We start from the raw sequence: 10,764 nt of genomic DNA on the forward strand, positions 1-10,764 counted from the left end.
CACCAATGGGAGAAGGTAACGGTACTTGGTGGTGATGTCATTGAGTCCTCTTGTAATCAATACACAGGGGTAACCCTCCAACCTTCTTGGCCATGAAGAAGAAGCCTGCAGAAGTGGACGTGTGGATGAAACCTTGTTGGAGCGCTTCATGGATGTGCTCCTCCATGGCCTTGGTTTCAGCCACCGACAGAGGGTAGATGCGTCTGGGTGGGGGCGCAGAGCCTGCAAGCAGGTTGAGGGCAAAGTCCCAGGGGCGATGAGGAGGGAGACAGGTGGAGCAGATTTTGGAAAATACCTTCCCCAGGTCATGGTATACCTTCGGGATGTTGGGCTGCAGGGCAACCACAGGACTCTCAATCGACGTGGATCCAAAGGGGATGGGAAAGCAGGCCCTTCGGCATTCGGGTGCCCAGTCGATGATTTTCATCCTCGACCATGAGATGGTGGGGTTATGGCTTTGAAGCCAAGGGAGGCCGAGGAGGATCTTGTGAGCTGGTGGTGAAGGGAATGTTCTCCTGATGGATGGACTCCACAGTGAAGGTGAGTGGTTTGGTGATGTGTGTGATGGTCCCGGGACCTAATGGCCGATTATCGAGGGCTTGAACATGGAAAGGAGAGGAGTGCAGGTATGAGGTGATGTTTAAGAGAGGAGGCAAGAGTCTGGTCAGTAAAGTTCCCCGTGGTACCGGAATCCACTAATGCTGTAGAAACAGACGCTGGGAGTCGAGAACCAGGTGCAGGTGGTAAGTTTAATATAACAAATAACTATACAACATAGGAATAGTGTATTGACATGAAACACAGAAACAATACTGCCTGGGGAAAAAAACCTAAGGGAGTGCAAGATAAAGGGGAGGTAATAAGTGAGGTAATGGAGTCCAGGTGTGCCTCATGATGAAGCACATGTGTGCGTAATGATGGTTGCCAGGACCGATGGGTAGTAAACCGGCGACGTCGAACACCAGAGGGGATCAGCGGGAATAGGCGTGACGGTGATGTATATAAAGTGTAATATTGGGATGCAAACTCAAAATGTCAACTCTATATCTGACATGGTAAAGGTGTCTTCTTTTTTCTTAAGCCCATAACCATGTGTGTGAGGTGTATACTTTTGTTTCAAAGTGTATGTCACTGTGTGTGACCCTGATTTAGCCCACTCCAGTAAAAGGTTATTAACCTTCTGTCTTATGTAACCATACCAAACGTAACATATCATCATGCCCTTGATTTACATTTACTGTTACGTCCACTCTACACTGAGTATACCAAACATTAGGAACACCTTCCTAATATTGAGTTGCACCCCATTTTGTCCTCAGAACAGACTCAATTCATTGAGGCATGGACTCTACAAGGTGTCGAAAGCGTTCCACAGGGATGCTGGTCCATGTTGACTCCAATGCTTCCCACAGTTGTGTCAAGTTGGCTGGATGGGCCATTTGGGTGGTGGACCATTCTTGATACACACAGGAAACTGTTGAGTGTGAAAAACCCAGCAGCATTGCAGTTCTTGACACAAATCGGTGCACCTGGCAACTACTACTAAACCCCAATCAAAGGAACTTAAATATGTTGTCTTGCCCATTCACCCTCTGAATGGCACACATACACAATCAATGTCTCAATTTTCTCAATGCTTAAAAATCCTTATTTGACCTGTCTTCTCCCGTTCATCTACACTGATTGAAGTAGTATAGTGACATCAATAAGGGATCATAGCTTTCACCTGGATTCACCTGGTCAGTCTATGTCATGGAAAGAGCGAGTGTTCTTAATGTTTTGTATACTCAATGTATGAGACCAGTCTTTGTGTGGACAATCATTGAGCAGAACGAAGACAAACGTCGGGCACGAGACTCCTCAACCCAGCGATGACCGAGCCCGACAACAGAGCCCTGTGTGTGTGTGTGTGTGTAGACTGAGGACATCCTCCATCAGATGACCTGAATACAGAGTCCCCCTGCCTAACTCATGTCACATTTAGCCACTTTGATAGAACAGTGCTCTCTCTTCACAGAACACTCCCTAGGCCAACACTAGGCTACTTTGTCAAATTCACTTTCTGCTCTTTTATTCTAGACATAATCCTATCTGTTGGCCTTCACATCTCTCAAAGCCTAAGTTACATATGCATGCAATGCAAGAACTGCAAGTAGATAAGCAAAACGACGTTGCGTAGCAAAAGTACGCAGATGTGCAGCCCTCCAATTTTAAACTCAATGCAAGTACTGGTACGCTGGATCGCCATGAGATGCAAACATTTTGTGCAAACATTCACTGCTTGATCCTCATGTTTGCGGCTTTGACCATGGCTTGTCTAATGTTGGGCATTGAATATGGCCACAGAATATGGCCCACAATCTTGTGACCATCAGCTCTCAACCAGAGGAGGCTGGTGGGAGGAGCTATAGGAGGACGGGCTCATTGTAATGGCTGGAATGGAATAAATGGAACAGTACCAAAAACATCAAATATATGGAAACCACATGTTTGACTCCATTCCATTTATTCCATTCCAGCCCGTTCCTCTCACCAACCTCCCCTGCAATATAGCCTCGTTGAATACAGTATTTAAAATGTGTTGTTTTCGTTGAGCTACTGCTTTAATGTATATTGTGTTACATTAGGTTATCTTTATTCTCCTGCTGGCATTAGGTTATCTTTATTCTCCTGCTGGCATTAGGTTATCTTTATTCTCCTGCTGGCATTAGGTTATCTTTATTCCCCTGCTGGCATTAGGTTATCTTTATTCTCCTGCTGGCATTAGTTTATCTTTATTCCCCTGCTGGCATTAGGTTATCTTTATTCCCCTGCTGGCATTAGGTTATCTTTATTCTCCTGCTGGCATTAGGTTATCTTTATTCTCCTGCTGGCATTAGGTTATCTTTATTCTCCTGCTGGCATTAGGTTATCTTTATTCCCCTGCTGGCATTAGGTTATCTTTATTCCCCTGCTGGCATTAGGTTATCTTTATTCCCCTGCTGGCATTAGGTTATCTTTATTCTCCTGCTGGCATTAGGTTATCTTTATTCCCCTGCTGGCATTAGGTTATCTTTATTCCCCTGCTGGCATTAGGTTATCTTTATTCCCCTGCTGGCATTAGGTTATCTTTATTCCCCTGCTGGCATTAGGTTATCTTTATTACCCTGCTGGCATTAGGTTATCTTTATTACCCTGCTGGCATTAGGTTATCTTTATTCCCCTGCTGGCATTCGTTTATCTTTATTACCCTGCTGGCATTAGGTTATCTTTATTACCCTGCTGGCATTAGGTTATCTTTATTACCCTGCTGGCATTAGGTTATCTTTATTACCCTGCTGGCATTAGGTTATCTTTATTACCCTGCTGGCATTAGGTTATCTTTATTACCCTGCTGGCATTAGGTTATCTTTATTCCCCTGCTGGCATTAGGTTATCTTTATTCCCCTGCTGGCATTAGGTTATCTTTATTCCCCTGCTGGCATTAGGTTATCTTTATTACCCTGCTGGCATTAGGTTATATTTATTCCCCTGCTGGCATTAGGTTATCTTTATTCCCCTGCTGGCATTAGGTTATCTTTATTCCCCTGCTGGCATTAGGTTATCTTTATTCCCCTGCTGGCATTAGGTTATCTTTATTCCCCTGCTGGCATTAGGTTATCTTTATTCCCTGCTGGCATTAGTTTATCTTTATTACCCTGCTGGCATTAGGTTATCTTTATTACCCTGCTGGCATTAGGTTATCTTTATTCCCCTGCTGGCATTAGGTTATCTTTATTACCCTGCTGGCATTAGGTTATATTTATTCCCCTGCTGGCATTAGGTTATCTTTATTCCCCTGCTGGCATTAGGTTATCTTTATTCCCTGCTGGCATTAGGTTATCTTTATTCCCCTGCTGGCATTAGGTTATCTTTATTCCCCTGCTGGCATTAGGTTATCTTTATTCCCCTGCTGGCATTAGTTTATCTTTATTACCCTGCTGGCATTAGGTTATCTTTATTACCCTGCTGGCATTAGGTTATCTTTATTACCCTGCTGGCATTAGGTTATCTTTATTACCCTGCTGGCATTAGGTTATCTTTATTCCCCTGCTGGCATTAGGTTATCTTTATTCCCCTGCTGGCATTAGGTTATCTTTATTCCCCTGCTGGCATTAGGTTATCTTTATTACCCTGCTGGCATTAGGTTATATTTATTCCCCTGCTGGCATTAGGTTATCTTTATTCCCCTGCTGGCATTAGGTTATCTTTATTCCCCTGCTGGCATTAGGTTATCTTTATTCCCCTGCTGGCATTAGGTTATCTTTATTCCCCTGCTGGCATTAGGTTATCTTTATTCCCCTGCTGGCATTAGTTTATCTTTATTACCCTGCTGGCATTAGGTTATCTTTATTACCCTGCTGGCATTAGGTTATCTTTATTACCCTGCTGGCATTAGGTTATCTTTATTACCCTGCTGGCATTAGGTTATCTTTATTCCCCTGCTGGCATTAGGTTATCTTTATTCCCCTGCTGGCATTAGGTTATCTTTATTCCCCTGCTGGCATTAGGTTATCTTTATTCCCCTGCTGGCATTAGGTTATCTTTATTACCCTGCTGGCATTAGGTTATCTTTATTACCCTGCTGGCATTAGCTGGAACAGAAATATAGTAATCTGAGTCAAATGACTTTGACACCCCTGTGCCAGTATTTATCAAGAGTCTCAGAGCTGGAGTGTGGATCTAGGAGCAGGTCCTCTACCCCTGTCCATGATAATCTGATCCATTGTAATCTGAAAGGCAAAAGTGATACCTGATCATCATTCCTACTCTGAGGCATTGTTAAATATACCTTTTTCATTCAGAAGGGTTGGGTTAAATGCAGAAGACACACTTCGGTTGAATGCGTTCATTGTACAGCTGACTAGGTATTCCCCTTTCCCCAATAGACTGACGCTTACAAAACGGGCCCAGGTTGCTGCCCTAGTGTTATATATGTATGTAATATATATATATAATATATATGTAATATATATATATATATATAATATATATGCCATTTAGCGGACGCTTTTATCCAAAGCGACTTACAGTCATGTGTGCATACATTCTACGTATGGGTGGTCCCGGGAATCGAACCCACTACCCTGGCGTTACAAGCGCCATGCTCTACCAACTGAGCTAGAGAAGGACCACATCTCTACTGTTAATGTTATCTCTACTGTTAGTGTTCTACTGTTAATCATCGCTATCTACTTACGAGCCCCTAACCAACAATGAAGTTTAAAGAAAAAAATATGAATAAGAATAAGAAATAAAATTAACAAGTAATTAAAGAGCAGCAGTAAAATAACAATAGCGAGACTATATACAGGGCCATCAGCTCTGTACAGAGCTCTGTACCTGTACAGAGTCAATGTGAGGGGGCACCAGTTAGTTGAGGTAATATATACATGTAGGTAGATTTATTAAGTGACTATGCATAGATGATAACAACAGAGAGAAGCAGAGGTGTAAAAGAGGGGGGGACAATGCAAATAGTCTGGGTAGCCATTTGATTAGATGTTCAGGAGTCTTATGGCTTGGGGGTTGAAGCTGTTTTAGAAGCCTCTTGGACCTAGACTTGGCGCCACCTCTTGCTGTGCGGTAGCAGAGAGAACAGTCTATGACTAGGGTGGCTAGAGTATTTGATCATTTTTAGGGCCTTCCTCTGATACCGCCTGATATAGAGGTCCTGGATGGCAGGAAGCTTTGCCTCAGTGATTTACTGGGCCCTACGCACTACACTCAGTAGTGCCTTGCGGTCGGAGGCTGAGCAGTTGTCATAGCACGCAGTGATGCAACCAGTCAGGATGCTCTCCATGGTGCAGCTGTAGAACCTTTAGAGGATCTGAGGACCCATGCCAAATATTTTCTGTCTCCTGAGGGGAAATAGGTTTTGTCATGCCATCTTCAAGACTGTCTTGGTGTGCTTGGACCATGTTAGTTTGTTGGTGATGTGGACGCCAAGGAACTTGAAGCTCTCAACCTGCTTTACTACAGCCCCGTCGTTGAGAATAGGGGCTTGCTCGGTCCTCCTTTTCCTGTAGTCCACAATCATCTCCTTTGTCTTGATCACGTTGAGGTAGAGGTTGTTGTCCTGGCACCACACGGACTCTAACCTCCTCCCTATAGGCTGTTTCATCGTTGTGGGATGATCAGGCCTACCACTGTTGTGTCATCGGCAAACTTAATGCTGGTGTTGAAGTCGTGCCTGGCCGTGCAGTCATGAGTGAACAGGGAGTACAGGAGGGGACTGAGCACGCACCCCTGAGGGGCCCCTGTGTTGAGGATCAGCTTGGTGGATGTGTTGTTACCTACCCTTACCACCTGGGGGCGGCCTGTCAGGAAGTCCAGGATCCAGTTGCAGAGGGAGGTGTTAAGTCCCAGGGTCTTTAGCTTAGTGATGAGCTTTGAGGGCACTGTGGTGTTGAACGCTGACCTGTCAATGAATAGCATTCTCACATAGGTGTTCCTTTTGTCCAGGTGGGAAAGGGCAGTGTGGAGGGCAAAAGAGATTGCATCATCTGTGGATCTGTTGGGGCGGTATGCAAATTGGAGTGGGTCTAGGGTTTCTGGGATAATGGTGTTGATGTGAGCCATGACCAACCTTTCAAAGCACTTCATGGCTTCAGACGTGAGTGCTACGGGTCGATAGTCATTTAGGCAGGTCCTTGTCCTTCGAGAATATTAAATATGGTGTGATTCATCTTTGGAGAGCTATCCTTTAGAAAATACTGTTAGGCCTACTAATACAGTTACTAGTTTTAGTTTGTAGGGTTCTATATTATGTCTGGTGGGGATTGCCCAGTGGTGGAAAAAGTACCCAATTGTCATACTTGAATAAAAGTAAAGATACCTTCATAGGAAATGACTCAAGTAAAACTGAAAGTAACCCAGTAAAATACTACTTAAAAGTCTAAAGTCTCATTCCTTATATTAAGCAAACCAGACAGCACAAATTGTATTCATTTTTTTTACGGATAGACAGGGGCACTCCAGGGGCACGTCATTTCAAGGTCTAGTTTTTATTTACATTTGGTCGAGTTGTCAACTAACATGAATTCAACTTGAAATCAACAAAATATGTCACCATGTCATTGGACAGGTTGAAAAAAAGGGAAAACATATTTTATTTGGATTACTTTTTGCAAATCCAATCAGTTTTACACATTGATTCAAAATCAGCCATTTAAATGTTTTGTTAAATTACATGGAAACAACATTGATTCAACCAGTTTTGGCCCAGTGTGCGTGACCAGAAACAAAACAATGTGACCAAAGTCATATAATTGATATGCTATTATTCAGAATATTATTTGTTTATTTAACCTTTATTTAACCAGTAAGTCCCATCCTTGGTTAACTTTTACCCAGAGTGCCTTTAGCAGCTCAGTGAATTTCCGTCCATTTGCTCCCTGTGGTCAATGTCAAGTCCTTGGAGAAACATGAGAGTGTATGACTGACTGATCGCAAATAGCAGGAGACAGGCCACAATAGGCCTACAACAATACTCGATGGTTGTTTGATTCACTGATTCTACAGAAAGCTGAAGCTTAAATTGTGAAATTTGCTGGGCGAAACTAGTACCCAAATCACCAGCCTAATGTGGAAGTCCCCTTTTCAGTGTACATCTGTCTGATTATATATGAAAGCCGAAAGGTCACTCGAGGGGTATGTTGGTGTATGTTAATAGCACTGTAAAAGAAAACCACAGAGTATGAAGCTGAACCTATTAATGTATGTGTAATCACTCTCTTTGACGCACACAGAAAATAGCCTAAAACAAAATGTGTCTCAGAACTGTGGGTTAGAATGCATTGTGCAACAACTCCTAACTTCCCAGAGCTACTTATTGAGTGGATTGTCAAACAACTAGAGTCTATGGTGGTTATATCCTTAACTGCTATGTCATTGTATTTCTTGGTGGAATGGGAATAGGCTAAATATAAAATATGTAGAGGACTTGTCTTATCACACAGGCAAGTAGTCCATCTAAGTCCAATCAGACTTCGGTAGCATTTTCTGCCATCTTTCGTGAGTTATCTGTGAAAGAGACTACAATTAAATAATTTGCAGGCCTATGTATCAACAATTGGAAATTCCCATCGATTTGATGATGTCATTACACACATGCTTTGAAGCAAGAGAGCGCTGCGATGCATCATGACTTTGCCGTCTGATATCAAGAGGAGAGTAACGTATTTACCTCGACTGTTTTAAAGAAAACTTGAGGAATATCTAAAGCCTGTGTCGTCATAACAAGGAAAGTCTGTCTTCCACGCCAACCTTGGATCGGGAGTTAAACTACTCTGCACAAATTGAAGGCAGGCAATATTGTAAGTGCTCAAACATTTTCTGGACGCGTTTATTTTGGTAGTCTACTTTCCCACCACGCGGTTAATGTGTGGTTGCGTTTCCGGATATGTAATAGTAATTTAGTATACGTTTTGGAAAATAAATGGAAAAGAGTAGAAACAAAATACATGTAATTCATATTATTTATATTTATGAAGGTGACGCTGCGGTTGTCCAACCCAAGACCACGTCCATTTCACTGGAGAAGCTATGATGACAGACGTCTTGAATATGTTTTTTATTGGGACAGCGTTCACTGTCCTCGCCGCGCTGATGGGAATGGTGGATTCATTTGGTGGTCTCATGTATGTCCAAGACGTGGATCCTGTATTTACAGTTGGACAGCAGTACCCATGACGTTGAATGAGTGGAAAACGGATTGGATTTGCAAAAAGTCATCAACGTAAGGGCACTCTGTCTCTTTTTGAACGTGAATCCAATGACATGGTGATATTTTTTGTTGAATTGTGCCATTCAGAACTAGACGTGTAACTGACGTCTGTGCGCAATGGGGTTTGATTTATACAGGTCACACGGGTTTGATGAGTTTAACTTGTTTTTCACATTTGAAGAACACCCTAGTTGATGTTTATAGTATGCTATTACTAAAGTACTAGGTCATATTGACAGCTATTATTTTGTATTTCTATCCACTATATACTATACTAATACTTACTTGGTAGGACAGCAGGTAGAGCATTGGGGCTGTAACTGAAAGATCGCAGGTTTGAATCCCCGAGCTGACTAGGGAAAAAATCTGTCTGTGCCCTTGAGCAAGTTACTTAATTTAGCAAACGCTAAATCGCTCTGGATGGGAGCGTCTGCTAAATGACAGAAATGTACTAATCTGTATACATGGTATTTGCCTATATCGTGTAGGCTATTTGTTGTATATTGAGAAGATCACATCATGTGTAAAAGAAAAAGGGCTACATTATGCACTAATTGACTCTTCATCATGCACTGTAATATTGTGTCATAAAGAAAGTTGTAAAGAATAAACACTTTTATAGGCTATTGTCAATAAAATGAATAGACACTATTGCTTGTCTTTTGACCATTCCCCCTTTTTTTTGTATGAATGAATGAGGATGCAGGAGAAACCAAGCCGGATGCCATATCCTTACATAGCTTTGCTTTCAAATATACAGTAACATGAGTAACCTGCTTCATTGATCACACAGCATAAACTAGGGTATAGTATAGGCTACAGGTGTTTTCCATCACAGATCACACAGGAAACAGAATAAAGAAAAATTAACTGAAAATGCTAAATGATGAGAAAACATGACACAGTAGATGTCTAACTATTCTCAATGTTCTATGTATCAGTTTCATATTGACCAACTTCTGTAATGATGTAGGCCTTTACATCATTCAGAATCACTATAGTCTTCAGGTTGGCCTTTTTAGCCACTGGGGCTATTAGACAATGCTACTGTTGACTGAAATGCAATGCTTTTATGCCAGGCTATTAGCCACTGGTGCTACTAGCCACATCATTTTGTACTATGCCCTTGCATCTAAGATGTAAGTTGCTCTCTCATCTTGCATATAATTTGATTTGATATACTTCATTGTCCCAGAGGGGAAATTTGACTTGGACAATTAAAGAGTGCTGCTGATTCCACATAAATACATACAATCAACTGACACAACAGACATTTGAATGTATGCCAGCAAGGCTGTGACTTGTTATCTCCCTAATCAACTTCTGTGTTTCCCCTGCTGTTTACAAAATCTATTGACACGGGGACAAAATAATGTTTATATCTGTTCAGCCTGCATCTTGGCATAACGGGTTCTCAAACCTTTTGGGGCCGTGGAACCCTTTTGTGACAGCAGATTTGTAAGGGACCCCCCTGATAATCAGAACACAACTCCAGTGTTGTACATGGCTGGACGAACCAAGTCTCAGGCCTTGTGATGGAACATTTTAAAGGCCCACCTACTAGCATCGGAGAGAACATTTAGCAGTTTCTAGCTAATTTCCTGCAGTTCTATGCATTTTATCATGGGGCAGAAAAATAGTTTGTTGGTCCAACTTTAAAGCTAATATCCTGCAATTCTACACACATTGTACAGTTTTTTCAGAGTAGCACAGCGTTCTAAGTCATTGCATCTCAGTGCTTAAGGCGTCACTACAGACACCCTGGATCGAATCCAGGCTGTATCACAACAGGCTGTGATTGGGAGTCCCATAGGGCGGCGCACAATTAGCCCAGCGCCGTCCGGATTTGGCCTGTATAGGCCGTCATTGTAAATAAGAATTTGTTCTTATCTGACTTACCAACTTAAATAAAGGTTCAATAAAAAAATATTTAAAAATTGCAGTGCATTCATGTAAACAAATAAATAACTGATAATTGATGGAGCACTGTGGATACTAATATCCCTGTGAGCCTCCCA

The 10,764-nt window shown here is 42.2% G+C and overlaps 1 long non-coding RNA gene across 1 annotated transcript; it reads left to right on the forward strand.

Annotated features, from left to right (window-relative positions):
* The first annotated feature begins 7,871 nt into the window (after positions 1-7,871).
* Positions 7,872-9,399, forward strand: LOC123995946. The gene is made up of 2 exons (XR_006831914.1): positions 7,872-8,336; positions 8,514-9,399. It is a non-coding gene; the product is annotated as an uncharacterized LOC123995946 (long non-coding RNA).
* The last annotated feature ends 1,365 nt before the right edge of the window (positions 9,400-10,764 follow it).

Source organism: Oncorhynchus gorbuscha, linkage group LG14, assembly GCF_021184085.1.
Source record: "Oncorhynchus gorbuscha isolate QuinsamMale2020 ecotype Even-year linkage group LG14, OgorEven_v1.0, whole genome shotgun sequence".
NCBI classification, from domain to species: domain Eukaryota; kingdom Metazoa; phylum Chordata; class Actinopteri; order Salmoniformes; family Salmonidae; genus Oncorhynchus; species Oncorhynchus gorbuscha.